We start from the raw sequence: 17,976 nt of genomic DNA, 5'->3' as shown, positions 1-17,976 counted from the left end.
AATGGAGTCACCTTTTACGTAGTTAAAGTGTGACCTGTTGCGAACATAGTTGTGTGGTAACCTATCGATGTACGATGACTGCATTATATTCGTGTCATTGAATATTTGTCATGTTTGACGGTTATTGATAAGGTGTAGAAACGTATATGTAATTTGATTTGGCGCTACCAATTCTTCCCTGAAAGCTCTCAATCTCTGACAGACGTGATGATACTAGCGTCAGTATCTCTACTATCATATAAAAGAAATGGTGTGTTTCTGTGTGTGCGTGTGTGTGTGTGAGAGTTCGTTTCCTATAAACTCCAAAATGACTGGGCCCATGTTTATAAAATTTCACATAAATATTCTTTATGGATCTGGCAGTATTCTTAGATAGGTTTTGTATCAGAATATCTGCAATAAGTATTGATAATCGATAACCGAACAAATCAACAGTACATTCTCTACAGTGCAATGTAGACTACAGTGTATTGTGGATTAAGTCACTTCGGAGAGATATGTGAAGGTTCCTTCTGGTACACCGCGATGGGGTCCCAGCCAGAGAAACCAATCAGTGGATTTGATTTAAAAAAATGAGTGATTTCGAAATATAGGAGAGTGAAATATTCGTTGATCATCATTCAATCTGGGGCAATGTCGGATCTCCCTGCAAGTTTTTATTTAAAATACTAATATGACACGTATTATTTGGTTTAATTGGACTATTGTTCTCATCTTGAGTGTTATAACGTTTCGGTTGATGTAACCTCTGAGCTTCTTCAGGTGTATCTTGTCGAAGTCGGGAATGTTTCTGTCGAACTCGTGAATTTGGACGGAATTTTAAACGGAACCCTTTATTTACTTCACGGGGGGTAGCATGCTCTTGTTCCGTCAGCCATGGCCGTATTGTAATTGTCGGTCGCCCACACTGGGGATTGAACCTTCAGGTGAATATCACTTTTACAATTGTGTAACCACTGCGCCACGGACCCGTATTATAACGCGTATTCTCCAAGATTGTCTGATCTATTTCGCACTATACTACAGAGCTACATGTCAGGATATTGCTTCATAGACAAATAGACAAATAGAAAGTTTACAAAAGGGTTTTAACAAGTGGCTTTTTTTTAAATTCATTTTTTACATCTCTTAAAGTGTTGTCACAGTTTGAGGCGAGTAATATATCGTCAACCCAAAAAACCAAAATCAGCAATTTATTACCTACATTTTTGGTATACATGCACGCGTCTACGGGACATTGTTTGAATTCCTGTTCTATTAAATAATTATGGAGTGTTAAATTTCAATTGTGTGCCCTTTGTTTTATTATTAATTTATTTAATTTCCACACCCGATTTTTATTTTTCATTTTAAATCCCTCTGGAGGGTAAATGTAGATTTCACAGTCAATCGGAGCATTTAAATAAGCATTTTTTACATCCATTTGATGTATTTTTAAATTGTATTGAGTGGCAAGTTGTAATAAAAATTTAATTGTCGTTAAATTTGTCGTTGGTGAGAATGTTGCACAATATTCCACTCCAACAGGTGAGAGGCCGGGAACCGGCCCAGCACCTGTTGGACTGAAGTACGCCGCCTGGGTAATACCTAGGAGGGCCACCCTCCCAGGCCTTGCCACCGGGCTTTCCGGTGGGGCAAGTTGCTTGCTGCATGAGGCGCCCCAACCGGGAATGCCGAGGGGGTTACTCAGGCGATTTTTAAAATTGCAGGAGTGCCCCCTCCTTTAAGGGAGCCTGCGGGGTTCCACTTTCCAGGCCTTGTGCCAAATATTGCCGATGTGGGCGGCAATTAAATAACTACCCCCATTACTTCGTCTGATAGGGAAGGTCTCCTAGCGGCTTCGGCTGCAGGGAGACAGGGTAGTACACGTCAAGGATTCGTCACTTGACACTTAGCCCGACAGGTGAGGGGCCGGGAACCGGCCCAGCACCTGTTGGACTGAGGTACGCCGCCTGGGTAATACCTAGGAGGTCCACCCTCCCAGGCCTTGCCACCGGGCTTTCCGGTGGAGCAAGTTTATTGCTTTCTGCCTGAGACGCCCCGACCGGGGAATGCTGACGGGGTTACTCAGGCAATTTTAAAAATTGCAGGAGTACCCTTCTTTAGGGGAGCCTACGGGGTTCCCACTTTCCGGCCTTGTGCCACATAATGCTGATGTAGGCAGCATTTAAATATATACTCATATTAGAAGTCAAAAACTTTTTACAAACCTACATTCCTTGTCGAATAATAAATTGTCGTAAATTATTATTTGAAGAGTTTAAATTCACTTTCTAATACCAATAATCTACCTCGAATATTGAGCTTTTTAATTTGGGTGGGATTGTATCAATATTTATACGAGATTTAAGTTTACAGAATTAATAAGTTTGTAAACTTGAAAAAAATTAAATCTATATATATATATATATATATATATGTATAACGTGTATGTATATACCACAAATAAATTGTATGCGTATATACTTTTGCAAGAAAGAAAAATAATATACAAAATAATTATAAGGCAAATGATCAGTTTTTGAATGAAATCAGAAACTCACGGAAGGCAGTGAGTATGTGAGGGATGGTAAGAGGTGTGGGAGGAGTATAAAAATGTCAGAACATAAAAGTTGATTGGCCAAATAAAAAAATTCCTGGATAATGAACCTCCTGTGTCTATAGAGACGATAAGTACAGAGTTTGATGTCAGTGTGGGAACTGTAAGCACAATTATTCGCGAAGAATTCAAGATGCGGAGGATTTACGTGAAATTTGTCCCAAAGGGGCTCGGAAAAGATAAAAAAGAAAGACGTTTTCATGGCCATCAAGACAATTCCTCACCCTCTCTATAATCCAGACCTTGCTCCCTGTGACTTTTGATTACTCCCTAAGCTCAGGGACAATCTTAGGAGATATCTTTATGTGATAATTGAGGAGATCGAAAGAGGTCGCGACGAAGGTCATTGACACGCTTACCAAAGAGCATGTCATGGTAGATTCCAGAAGTTGTTGGTACTGTACAATAAATGTATTGTAACCGGAGAAGATTACTTCAAACGGGACTAAAATCTCATGTGTGTACTATCAATAAAGATGATCGTGATAAAATAGTCTGGAAACCTATTTTAGTATAATATACTAATTTGGAGAGTTTTCCAATATGTCAGCATGTTCAGCCTATATTAGAGGCTGAAACAAAAGGAAATGGCAGTATAAACAAAGTAATCTTATAGCATTAGCCCAGTGGAAAGGTACGTAGTAGCAATCCTCACTTAATCCCGAGCAACGTTGGGTCTTCGTGTTAGCAAGGGGATAAAGTAAGTATTACAACGTACCTATTTACAATGCCTCCCCACGGGACATAGTTAGACACCAGAGTCGTTTTTTAATTTGGAGAAAAGGAACAAAAAATAAAAATTGTCTCAGTCGTGAAGGATTTCTCCTCCACTGAAAGAGAACGAGAAATAGAAGTGCCGCATCTGGAGAACAGATACTACACTTTAAGCATTACAATGTAACTAGTAATGTAAGCGACAACGATGATAGTGATTGACGTTATTACTTAAATGCGTTAGCGAACGTGTCAGGTAAATAGTGTAGTAAACTGGAAATAGCGATAAATAGGCAGAAAAAATAAACTAGACTTTCTGTTGGGTTTTGTATGTGAAACGAAGCAGGCCTATTATCTAAAATGTATTCTCGCATAATTTAGAATTCTGGAGTACGCAAAAACTTGACATAACAAGGAAAAAAAGCAAACTTGCCTAGTTGATGCAGCTGGACAAGTCTTTTTATCATTTGCAAAAAATACTATGTGCCATTTAAGCCGTTCTTTCGAGTTTAGTAGATAAACTTCTGATGAAGTGCTAGTTTTTTTTCTTTTTCTGTGTAGGCTTTTGTGGTTTCTTGAGTCTAAAATTTCCACGTTCTTTCAAGGCGCCGATATTCCATAGACTTGGGGATAATAATGCCAGCATAGTTACTGATGTAAAACGACAATATGTCGTCTGGAAATAAAAGCTAATTAGTAAAATTAAATTGTCTCACGGTTCCAAGGTCCTGGATATGACATTAAACTATATCCAGTGGTAGGCCCCAGCTGGCAGGCTTTGGGGGAGTGTGGAGCCACCCTTTAATTGCCATTGCTCCCAGGTCCACTCTGACCCGGAGTGGTAGTACCTATTAGAGTCCCAACTATGGGTTAAATAGAAACCAACTTGAAAACAACAAATATATTCTATTAAAAATCTTTGGATTCGGCATTAAATAACCCGAAAAGGTTTGATATGCCGTAAAACAAACACAGCCAACCAACCGACCCCACAGTGCCAAAACTAACAGGGACTAATTCGCCCTTAAATCAATGAGTTCAAAAAGCTGGCACGATAAACTCGAACATGGGAGCGAGGTTAAAATTTAAATAAACTAATCAAAAGGCTGTAATGAAACAAGACATTAATTCATATAAACCAATGAATATTTGCATTTCAAGTTATGCAATTTCAGACACTATTTCAGATGTCTCCCCATGTGAGGCTACGTGTGCCGATTTAGTACTGCTCCTCATCAAATCCCGATAAACATCGTAGTTTTTTGCTAGTAATTTATAAGTAGAAAAATTTAGTTACTGACGTAATACTGTGGTTTTATATATACATTTGAAAAATATTCCTCGTAAAAATAACGAATGCAAATACTGGCAAGGTACATTTTTATCTATTTTTAATAGTAAATTTTATATTCTACGGATATAATACAATTGTCACTATGTCAGTTGCATCAAACATTTGTACTGACTATTATATTTGAGATAATTAAAATGCGAAAATAAAATATGGGATTATATAATATCTTGTATTCTTTAGACATGTATGCCTGTTGTTCGCGTGATAAAACTATTAGATTGACCTACTTTTCTTAAAATCACTGTTTCTATAGTACTGCGTTTCTCAACAGAATTTCAACAGCTGGCTTTTCGCTTTTCTGGTTTTGTGCCAATGGCCAACCATGTTTTTTTTTCTTAAATTACCATTTAAAAAGAAGCATTCAAATGATATCGGTAACATTTTGTATTCCCCTCTTTTTAAATAAAAAGAACAGCGTTATAAAATAATAGAAAATAATTGAAAATAAATTATGTTTTTCTTTCACATTTTATGCTATTTCTAAAATAACAAACTGCAGAGAATATAATTATTACTACAAAAAGAGTATTGTTATTTACTGTAAATTGTATCGATCGATGTCAGAGGAACAGATATATGTATGTATGCATATATGTATGTATGTATGTATATATGTATGTATGTATGTATGTATCTCTCTCTCTCTCTCTCTCTCTCTCTCTCTCTCTCTCTCTCTATATATATATATATATATATCTTAATTCGGTGATCTGACAAGAACCGGTGTGTGAACACGAAGTAAAGCAACGTTGAGCCTGGTTAATACCAGATGGGTGACCATTTGGGAATTCTAGGCGCTGTATATGCTCTCTGCTTATCTCGGCAATTGTTTCCAGTTGTCCTGTACATACACTTCACTTACGACTAGTATTTAACAATGTTGACTAATGAGAGATGTGGTTGGAGATTGCACAGCTCCTGCGACAAAGATTTCACGCGCAGCCACCTCTTCCTGGTTATCCATAGTCTGTCAAAGACTGGACGAGCCTGTATTGTATTATATATATATATATATATATATATATATATATATATATATATATATATATATATATATATATATGATTATTTTTTTACTATAATAATTATTAAATACCTACAGACACTACTGATTAATTTCTTACGCCAATGTGATCGTAAATATGTGATTCCCGGTTATATTGGCAGAAGAATAATGAAGATCAAATGTCGTAATTCTTTGCACGTCGAGCGTGCTTTTCTAATGAACGAAATTGTGTTTTTTCACAATAATCTTGGATACCTACGTTTTAAAGTTCTATCTTTATGGTCTGTCGTTTGGAAACATCTAAATTTTTTTGATAAGTTGCGTTTCTCTAGATTCCTCTCTAATGGTGATATTTATACTATTAATCGTTTTACTTTAAAATATAATACATTCCTGGAACGGATCGTCTCTAACAAATTTGGTTCTACGGCGGTTTCTAGTAATCATATCTTTAACCTGTCGTCTCTCGTCCTGTCGGACATAGACCGGTTCGTGTTATCTGGTAGGCTGGATTTTTGTATTCCTCGTACTTCTGTTGATAAAATTAAAGTCTTTAGCGAAATTGAAGTTTTCTTTGCCCAGTTAAAAAGCCATTCACCTACTTCCGATGATGACTTATCTAATTATAAAAACTTGCTTATTGATCTGGCAAATCGATTCTGTAACTCGACAATCGAGTCCTCTTCTACCTGGCAAAAAAATCACTTCCTAGTAGCTAAGGCCCTTAAATCCAATCCAGATATTTATATCTCCCGGCCAGATAAAGGTTCTGGTGTCGTTATCCTTGATCGGACTGGCTATTTGTCTAAGTTCGCGACAATACTGGACAACACCAGTAAGTTTATTAAATTAGGTGACCTTTCTTTCGACGATACCCTTAAAATGGAGGTTAAGCTCCAGAAATATTTTCTTCACCTCAAGAAGCGTAATTTTATTTCAAACGAGGTATACCGCAGAATTAGACCAGTTGGATCACAAAGACCACGCATGTACGGATTACCGAAAATTCATAAGGTAGACGCCCCCCTTCGTCCTATTTTGTCGATGGTCGGTTCGGCGCAGCATGAATTAGCCAAATGGCTTGTAGAGATCTTACAGCCAGTTTCAAAACATTATTCGAGCCATTGTGTTTTGGATTCTTTTGTATTTTCTTCCCGTATCCGAGACTTAGAACAGAATAGTTCTAATAATTATCTTGTGTCTTTTGATATTTGTAGTTTGTTCACAAATGTCCCCTTGGACGAAACTATTGACATTTGTTGTGCTACCTATATCGTGGCACTAAATCGTGTCCCCCCTTCTCAGAACCGGTGTTTGTTGAGCTGATGGAATTAGCCACGAAAGCTGTTTCCTTTAGCTTTGACGATTTGATTTACCGACAAGTAGATGGCATTTTGGCTAACATTTTCGTAGGTTTTTGGGAATATCGTCTTTTTACTAAGATCTCCCCGCCGTCTTTTTACACGCGTTATGTCGATGATACTTTTGACTATTTCTCTTCACATGACGACTCTGTAATATTTTTTGAGGTCTTAAATAGCTTACATCCAGCTCTCCAATTCACTATGGAATGCGAAGTCGATCATTCCTTACCCTTTTTAGATGATACGATTATACGAAGTGTTGCTTTGAGACTGATATCTACAGAAAACCCACCTTTACAGGCCTTTACATTAAGTGGAACTCTTTTACTCCATTTAAGAGGAAGATCAATCTCATTAAAGCCCTTACCCACCGTGCACTTATGATTTGCTCGACTTCTAAGTTAGATGCCGAATTAGAAAAAACTACTTAATATCTTTCTTGATAATGGCTACCTCCGCCATATTGTTAGTAAGATAATTTCTAACAAGGTCGGGGACTTTAATACTAATAGATTCCCGGTGTCCGATTTACCTAAAGTTGCCATGGTTGGGTCCAGTAGGTGATAACATCATCAAAAAGATTGTTCACCAGACCCATCATTGTTTCCCCGCCACTTTAGTCCGCCCTGTTTTTACCACTCGGGAATTCTTTTCTTCCTTTCAGAAAGATGTTTTGCCCACCATTCAAAGTAGTCTTGTCGTCTATAAATTTAAGTGTCAGTGTGGAGCTGACTACGTTGGAAGAACGAGTCACAGATTGGAGGTCAAAATTTCCCAACATGTCCCTTTATATATACGACAGGGTAGGTTAGACTCCTCTGCACGATCACATGTTTCTGCTACCGCGATCGGTGATCACTTGACCAATTCAAATAAATGTGCGAGTGAGTACACACCGGAGTGGTTCTCTATTTTGCACAGGGCTAGGTCTGTTCAACATCTCGGATTCTTGGAGACCCTTAAAATAAACTGTTGCAGACCTGTTCTTTGCAAACAGATTGAACACATACGTTCGTTGAACGTTTTTAAACAGGCGCCACCAGGTTAATTTCTACGCGGTGTTTTTCCCCCTCATAGAAATTACTTCATGCTAACATTACTTCATTCCGACATTTACTTCCGAAGACAGTCGGCGAAAAGTACTTCAAGTTTCTTCACCGTTCCCCCTTTTCTTTTCTCTTTCTCCCCCTTTAAGTCGATCTTCTTCCTCTTTTTCTTACTTTTAGTCGATCCTGTTTATTTTTACATTATAGTCGATCTTTTTTCTTACAAGGTTAAAGAAAAATGCTCCACATCGCTTTTAATATATATATATATATATATATATATATATATATATATATATATATATATATAAGTGAACGTGTCTGTGTATCTGTCTGTCTGTGTATCTGTGTGTGTACATTTCTCTGCGCAATAACTCTGTCAATTTTTAGTCTACAGACTCGAAATTTGATATACAGAGTACTGAGATTTGGGAAAAATCTATGTGATCGGTTTTCGGCCAGAGATTTGGCTGTTAAGGGGCTAAAGTTCAACGATTTGACCTTTGAGAACTCTACCAAACTCCTCCGATAATTTTGGGTCTAAACACTTGGAATTTTAGATATAGGTTCCTTTGATATGGGTCTAACTTAATTACTTGATTCGAGCCTAAAACAATAAATGTTAAGGGGTCATAATAGGGGTCAAAGTTAAAAAAATTGACCGTTTTTTTTGTTCAGTATACAACTCCAAACACCCGGGCAGCGCCGGGCACCGATCCTAGTATATATATATATATATATATATATATATATATATATATATATATATATATATATATATAAGAACAAAGAATTAATAAAATAGATTGAAAACACTTTAACAAGAGTGTAAATTATATTTAATTTTTAAAAAGGAGACATAACTTAAGTGGTTTGTCGAAAGAAATACTTTGCCTCTCATTAAAGGGTAGGAATTAGCAAAATGAGGAATCGGATTTTGCTTGCAAATTATTTAATGCAACTGCAAGTGAGCCATAGAGCTTACTTGATAAAAGTTTAAAAAATAGCGAGGCAGAGGGAATGGGGGGGGGGAAGAAAAATGATTTCACATGAATGGATGGTCGAGTGAAGAGTAGAATATCCAATGACGGTAAAATCCAAAAAAAAGTTTGTAAAAGTCCGGTATCCAAAAGTAAAAATCCAAAGATATCCCGTTATTGGAAGATATCCTGAGGTCATTCGAAAGACAGAATTTGTTGAAATAATTCACAAATGGGTCAAGGAAAAAACAGTGAGTTCAATATGTAATGTTATAAGAAGATAATTTTTGCGGAGAATGAAGAAATGGAGGGATTTCAACACGCTACTGCCGAGGTCAATTTGAAAATTACGAATAAAGAAACAGAAACAATTACACGTGATTGAGTTATTTTTAGAATAGAAAAGGTAATGCCACAATGACCCAGACAAAATAACGTCGAAATAGTGCGAGAATTAAGGCAGTCCAAGCATTGGATATTTTCCTAAAAAAAATATAAGATAGGAAACGTATCACAATGAATTGAACATTAAGAAAAAATTTAAAGGACCTATTTCTGCCGAAGTGCCATCGCGCTCATAACTCTTAATAAATGTACTCTCTATAAACTCTCAAAAAGATAAAAATTGAAAGATTTGCTGCCAAATTTTACGGATTAAAAACCATATGCCCAACTCCAATATAATCCTTACCTTGACGAGCGCGAGAATTCCATGTTAAAGTTAGTAAAAATATAAATAAATATAAAAAACAAAATCACCATTATAATCCGGTTACCCGAAAAATAATAAAAAAAAAACAAACTTTGCCGATAAAGTTTAATTTGAGTTCCTCCAGCTATAATCGGAACCGAAACCAAAACTTTGGAGAATTCTTGGTAAAATTATTCATAAAAAAATGATGACTTGAGTGCCATCTGGTTTAATCAAACTTTAAACTAAAGTCATAGCTGGTGAATTAATAAAAAAGTTAGTAATTTTATATAGAAAAATCAAATTACTGACGTAATACTGTGATGTTAGATATACATATTAGAAATATTCCTCGATGAAAAGAGCGAGCGCGAACAAGGGCGGAGTATAGTGTGGCAATTTTGGACAATGGTTGATAACTTGTATATTGTATATTCACTACATAGACAGTATAATGACTGTGCTACATTCGACGTAAAACGCCGGAAATTTCAGGGATTTTTTTCTCGCCAACGGTGACTAATATTCTTAATAAAAAATAAATTATTTCTGTCAATTTAGAGCTAATTCAATGAAAAATTAATTGAAGAGTGGAAACTATTTCAATAAAAATTAATTGAAAACTGTGAAACACTTCAATAAAACATTAACTGAAAACTGAAAACCATTTTAATAAAAAATTAATTGAAAAACTTCAAAACATTTTAATAAAAATTCATTGAAAAATGCAAAACCGTTTCATGAAAAACAAATTGAAAAATTGAAAACGATTTAAATGAAAAATTAATCGAAAATATGAAAATTTAATTGAAAAATGAAAAATCATTTTCATGAAAAATTTATTGAAAAATAGAAAAAAATTATATAAAAAATAAAACAATAATCTTGAATAATCATTTGACAATGTTCAGAAAATGTTTCGAAAATTAAAATTGGAGCTAAAAAACGATCATTGTAAATAACGATTGATGAATAACTATTTATTTTTTGAAAGCAAACAAAAATAGTTACTGTTTTTTTTTTTAGTTTTATTAGTTTTATGAATTTTTTGGTTTTAATCTAGATACGTAATTAATGTTTTTATATAATAAAATATTGATAGCAAACACATATTTCCTTTATGATTTTATGTATTAAAGGTAAGAAACATCGTTTCGACACCTTTCACATAATAAAAATACGTATAGAACACATGGAATGACTTAATACATTGTTTATTCTACGCATTTACACCTATTGTCACAGTGCCAGAATTATTAAGTTGCCCTAATTTTTAAAAGAGGTTTCGTTAAAAAAATATTTAATAAAATCTGATGTTTGTACAGTTTGGAGTTTTTCAATGAGATTACAACAGCTGTCTTTTCTCTTTTCTGGATTTACGCCAATGGCCTTATTTTTTCTCACATTGCTTTTCAAAAATAACATTCCACTGATATTGTTCGTCTTTTATATTTTCACTCTTTTTAAATAATAGTAAAAAAAATAAACTAATATTCCCAAAATCATTGATAAACAATGGTCTTTGTCCGTTTGATTTGTTATCTTCGAAATAAAATTAACAATGTGAGAAAAAAAAACAAAAAAACAAAAAGCAATCGTAACGTTGTTGAAATCTTATACTTACATCGAAATACCAAAAGCGATTCAAAAGCGTTTTCGATTACAAAAATGACATGTAAAAACTTCAAGACGGCAAAAATAACTCACGTGTAATACACTAAGACACACACATACCCACACTCACATACATACATACATACGGAGATATACACACATGCGCACATACATACATACATACATACATACATACATACATATATGCATCTCACACACATACACACACTCTTACGTACACTCACACACATAGATCACATGCATATACACTAGCATACACGTAAATCACACGCACATACCCCATACACATATGCACACATAGATCACACATATACACACACTCGTACACACTCATGCACATAGATCATTCACGCATACACATATCAATCGTACACAAAGATACCGAAACATAGCTGTATTAAATTAAATATTCTCCCATCCCCTAAAACTAAATCTGGCAAAAGGTTGGTTGTTTAATGCGTAAAATGCATCTCTCTTGTGTGGAAGATGCCGTGTAATCTTCCCAAAGTATTTACTTCGAGTACAAAGACCATGTGAGAAATTTTAACGATCATGTTTCATTTGAAAAAGAAACCATAATTTTCACGTCACAAACGCATAAAATATTTTCAAATATTGTATCTGTGTGTTGTTTCTACAAATAATCACCTCGAAGAAGTCTTGAAGAAAATACGATACCTTGATGAAAATTTAAGTACATTTAGTGTTTTTCTTTAAATTTACCATCAGGTTGGAATATTATTTCCATACTTTCATCATATCTCCTTTCTCTCCCCCCTATTCTCACTCTCTTTCTACACACACACACACACACACACACACACACACACACACACACACACACACACACACACACACACACACACAAATATATATATTGAGGTTATTTTATTTATTTATTTGCTACTTTTAGCTTTAACATTTGTGGTATGATAGTAATGTGAAACCTCGAATGTATATAATGACTAACACCTCCATGCTTAGATAATAATGTAATAGTGTTATAACTGCGATAATAATTAAAAAGAGAGGGTAATTGGAAAGCATATTGAGTTTGTTATTACGGAATTGATGATTGGTAATGATAATTCTTTTTATTGTTAATTATATTGATTGTTTATGTATAAATAGTAATAACTACAAATTTGGAGGTACCCACTTATACATACATACATACATACATACATACATACATACATACATACATACATACATACATACATACATACTTATATATACATATATATACCATATAATTATTAGGAATAGGTTCAAATATATATATTTTAGAGTTAATCTCAAAGTTTATGTTATATAACGGTGCGTATTCTTCACTGTTTTTATTCATAATGTACCTTGTGGTTGTAAAATGTTAAAAATAGTTCAAGCTTAGGGTTGGCGATTTAGAGTTATGGTAGAAAAAAACTATTGATTTCTTTAAGAACAAAAAGTCAACAGTTATAGTTGAAGCTAATTTATAAGAATGTTCTTTTATTGTATGGGTTAAGTTTTACCAAATATTATCCTAATTACAGGATTCGGGTAAACACTATTAATCAAGTTTGAGGGAGAATTAATTGAGGATATAACATGCATGTCTATGTCAAGTATCAATTTTAAAGTGGATGGATTGGGGGGAATATTATTATATTTGGAATATGTAGAGAAATTGTTTGTAAGTAATTCATATATTTGTATGGGATGATTTTCGCGAGCGATATTGACAAAGACGGTGTGGTTGTGGATTTAGTAAATATTAAATTTTGTGAAAGTTCAGGTGAACAGGTGTATTTCCGCAGGATTGTCTTAGAAGCGTGTTTAATAAGGATTTAAGAGGGAGTAAGTGAGAAAGGATGTGTAAATTTTAATGCCTACAATTTATTACATGCTTCTTATTTAAGAGTTTATCCCAATCTTTAAATTTCGTGATAAAGAGTTTTTCATTTAAGCAAAGAAAGCAAGGAGAATTGAGTGATTGAGTTTTGTTTTTTTAAATATTTTCCAATTGATAATTGGTGTAACGCTTTTTTCTTGTTAGTTCATTGTAATATATAGCCAATGATGTTTTATAACTATAACTTGGGAAGGACCTTTTATGGCCTGTATATCTCTCTTTAAAATATTGCAAGTTTTCTATATGTAGAATTTGTTAGTGGTAGGATCCTCCTTTTCTCTAATGCTAGTTAGATATATAACAAAGGTTGTGGACAGTTTTGTTTGAGAGGACATTTATATTTATCTGTACAAGTATAAGTTTTTATTATTTTAATACCCTGATTATATTCTGTGTTATTTAATATTCTTTTATTATGAAGATTTATGAATTTTTTCTAAGGTTGGTTTTTACCATTTGATTGAAGGAGAGGTTAAACCAAATAATTTTCCTTTTACAGAGTTTTCTAGATATGGGTGTTTTTTGTAGGCTCTGTATATTCTAACTTTTTATATCTGCTGTTTACTAGAAAAATTTTATGCTTATCGAATATTTCTTTGGATGAGGAGTTAGAAATAATTCTTCTACTAATGGATTTGGGGATATATTTAATGATCGCTGTAGTGTGATTTGAGAGAGGGTGGACATATAACAGGTGACTGTAATCTTTTTTATAATGTTCGTATGTTCTCTTGTTAAGATTTAGTGAAAAATCTAGGAAATAGACTATTTTTATGTTGGTGGTAATTTCAACTTTAAGGGTATTTAAAAATAAATTTTATGATAATTTTTTTGATTCTATCACATTGAGGTCTGCCAGTATTTTTTACGAAAAGAAAACCATCATCCTCTATATAAGCCAATTGTATCAACTTTTATATCTTTAGTTGGATCACATAGGATATATAGTCCAACTAAGTCCATAATTTCTGCAGACTCGAGCGATTTCATAGGAATATCAAATGGTCCAGCTTGATTTTGAATCCATTGCTGGTCAATAACAGGGTTCTTTCATGTTTTAATGATATCGATTTCATATTTTGAGATGTCCGCAAGGAGGGAAGATTCCGTAGGGTCATTGAACTGTTCTTTAGTAATAGATGGATAGCATTTTGCAATTTCGAATTGTATGAAATAACATTAATCCTTGATTTTTTTTATCGTAGAAAACCAATAAATTGCATCAGTTGTATTAATCCATTGGTTCGGATTATATCTAGTCTTAGTCCGAGAATTAAATTTTCCAATATCTTTTTTACTTATTTTTCGATTACAAGTCTTGTATGGTTAATTAGTCTAGTAGTTGGTTTGTTATCCAAATCTTGTTTGTGGTTCTTTAAAAGAATGTGGGCTTCCTTATATGCTAATTTATCGACCATTAATAATTTATTGTTTGCCGGTTGTGGATTTGCTGTCTGAATTAAATTTTTCCACTAAATCCAAATTTGATTTTTTATAATGACTTGTAATATTTTGTTCTAATAGTTTGCATACCTTATAAAAGTTTTGGGGTTTGTCCGCCTTAACAAGGATTTCGTTTTGTGTTTTGAATATTTTTTTTTTACTATTTTATCTAATCCCTTTTGGAAATTGTTTTTTTGCTTTTGTGGAAGGTAATATCCTTGACTATATTTGCCAGATCCGCCTCGAATCTAATTGTTCTACATGAGGTGCTGACTCTTGTTTATTTTAACCGTAGTAATTCTCGTGACCTTCACGAATTGTTAAGGAAAAAATGCCCCTTCCATCTCATCCTTTTGAGTAGATCTTCTAGTTTCATTATGAAGATGAGTTGGTAATTCCATTTCTTTTTTATTTTTTAAATTTTACTTCAGTCGAAGTTCTCAGAAATCAAGGGGCCCACAACCAGAGGCTAACACTTGAAGTCTATATGAGATACATATATATTCGAATGTTCCATTAAAGTTCTTTATCTCTCAAGCACTGAGTTAGTACAGAAATTGAGAACATAATTTTCCTCTCCCTAATTAACCATTTTTATACGTTGTAGTATATCTTTCATGTTAGTCGCTTGGTCTTACTAAATTCCAGGACAAGAATTTATCTAGTCTGGTGGAGTATTCAGCTTCGTGCTATTACTTGAGGTAATATCACTTGGAGAAAGTGCACCATTCCTCGGAAAAGCTGTGGAGTAGCCGGAGTGAGGAGATCTTATTTAGGCTGCGAATACTATGTGATTTTGAATATTTGGTCAGGGTTTACTTCTATGGAAAAAGTATCCTCATGCCGGATTGTTCTGGCAAATTCCTGTACAGAGAGACCTTAGACACTCGAGAACAGTGTCTAGTAGGCATTCAAGTTCTCCCTAGTAGGCATTCAAGTTCTCCCTAGTAGGCATTAAATTGATTTTTCCTTTGCTTGTGGGCGGAACATCCTGCGTTATTATAGTGTTCAACCGAATAGGAACTAGAATAAATTTGAGGTTGTTATTTTCCACAGGTAAACAGTGACGTATAACGAGGTTAATACAAGAGTGCTCGATACCGAAATAGAGCAAGGCATACTTTTAATTTGTTTTCACATAGGCAGTAATGTGTTGCTACACAGTCATGAGCATGTTTCGGCCAGCTAGTTTTAATAACTAGAGACCTCTTCGGGCAAGACAGCTTAAGTAAAAGCGAAGTTTGCAAGGAAAACATCAGGTCATTGGGAATTAATATCAGGAGTTTCCATTAAAAGTCGTTAAAATGGGGGAAAAACGGATGAGTGTGGTTGTACGTAAATAAGATAAAAAGAGGTGTCGATTAGGGTCTGTGTTGGGAGTTAGGAATAAAATAGGCAGAGTGGGATTTATGAAGTCGTGACGGATAGAGCAATGGACCAAAAAGAGATGCTATATGTGTGCGCTTTCCTAAATATACTAGCGCGTATTGGGTCAAATGAGGGGAGTGCGGGTTTTATGAACTTTTCAGAATATTTACGTGAAAAAAGTTTCGATTCAACCTGAATCATTCTGTCATAAAATGTTTCGAACATGACCAGAATTTTTCCGTGATCGAAAGCATACACCTTCCGTTGCTTTTTTACCCATTCCCGCGACACCACACTCAAACCCATATAAACATATAGACAGATATAGGAAAGAAAAAGGGAAATAAGAGAAAATAGAATAATGAGAGAAATAAGAATGGGGAGATTAAGAATGGAAGAACAAAATAAAAGGGAGAGAAGCCATCATTCATTTATTAATGGTGGTTTCAAAGAATTTCATACTAGTTGGAACCTGACTAATCCTGTCCGTCAACGTCACCAACCCACTATTCCATCTACGATCACAGTCTTTGTTTTTTTATTATTATTTATTTACTTACTTTTTATTTATTTTATTTGTTTATTTTATTTATTTGCTACTTTTAGCTATAACAATTATGTTATGATAATAATGGAAAAGCTCAAAATGTATATACTTTCTCACACCTCACTGCTTAGATACAATTATTTGGTATAACAGCGATAATAATAGTTAAAAAAAGAAGGTAATAGGGAAATATATCGGGTTTGTTACTACGGTATTGATGATAATTGACGATGATAATTCTTTTTATTGATAATTATATTGATTATTCATGTATAAATAGCAATAACAACAGATCTTGAGGTACTTACGTATACATATAGTGTTAAAGCTTGTTATATACCACTATTATTATTATTATTATTATTATTATTATTATTATTGTTATGTATATATATGTATACGCAAATATACATATATATATATGAATATATATATATGAATATATATATATATATATATATATATATATATATATATGAATCCATATATATCATATAATTATTAGAAGTAGGTTCAAATAAATAAATTTTAGAATTAGTCTTAAAGTTTGTTACATACCACTATTATTATTATTATTATTATTATTATTATTATTATTATTATTATTATTATTGTTGTTGTTGTTTTTATACGATGGAATGTTCACATAGAGAATCTGTTTAAAACACCAGATCTGCTCGATAATAAGGAATAACACAGTTAAATAAATAAAACAAATCCAAAAAAGTTGCAGTTTTTTAGAAAATCAGTTAACAAGACACTATCTTATTTACATTTAGACCACCATTTTAGACATATTCAGTCGTATTATAAAAATGCTACAGTACATCATACGAGCAACACCATCACAATCACAACATTTTTAGAAGAAGGTGTCCCTATTTTTCTCTCTAAATATTTGGTCCTCCCACTCCTACCGGTTGTCACCGGGACCAATACTACTTTTTCCAACGATACTATGATTACAACGCCTGAAACTGGTTATTACATGCATAGACATAACACAACCATTCCATTTTCCGATTCATAAGTATTAAAGTCTCCCTTGCCTAATTTCATCCCTTCTGGTTGGATGAGCTCTGAAAATTCTCATATCCGGATTACAATTCTCCCCTTTATAAACTAACGATAACTAAAATTGAAATATAGCGTCACTAAGAGACGTACAATTTGGCCCAACGATGTATCGGATACAAAAAACATATCTTCACTTCTTACATAAATTGCAATAAACATTATTAAATGTAACTATACAACACTGTAACCCTGTTTAAGCCGGTCCAAAACAATACGCACGTTTATTTTAATTTTTTCCATCACGATTACTACGACGAC

The sequence above is a fragment of the Euprymna scolopes genome, chromosome 16, assembly GCF_053919585.1.
Source record: "Euprymna scolopes isolate OS-2025 chromosome 16, ASM5391958v1, whole genome shotgun sequence".
Lineage (NCBI taxonomy): Eukaryota > Metazoa > Mollusca > Cephalopoda > Sepiida > Sepiolidae > Euprymna > Euprymna scolopes.
This window is presented reverse-complemented; position numbering follows the sequence as displayed.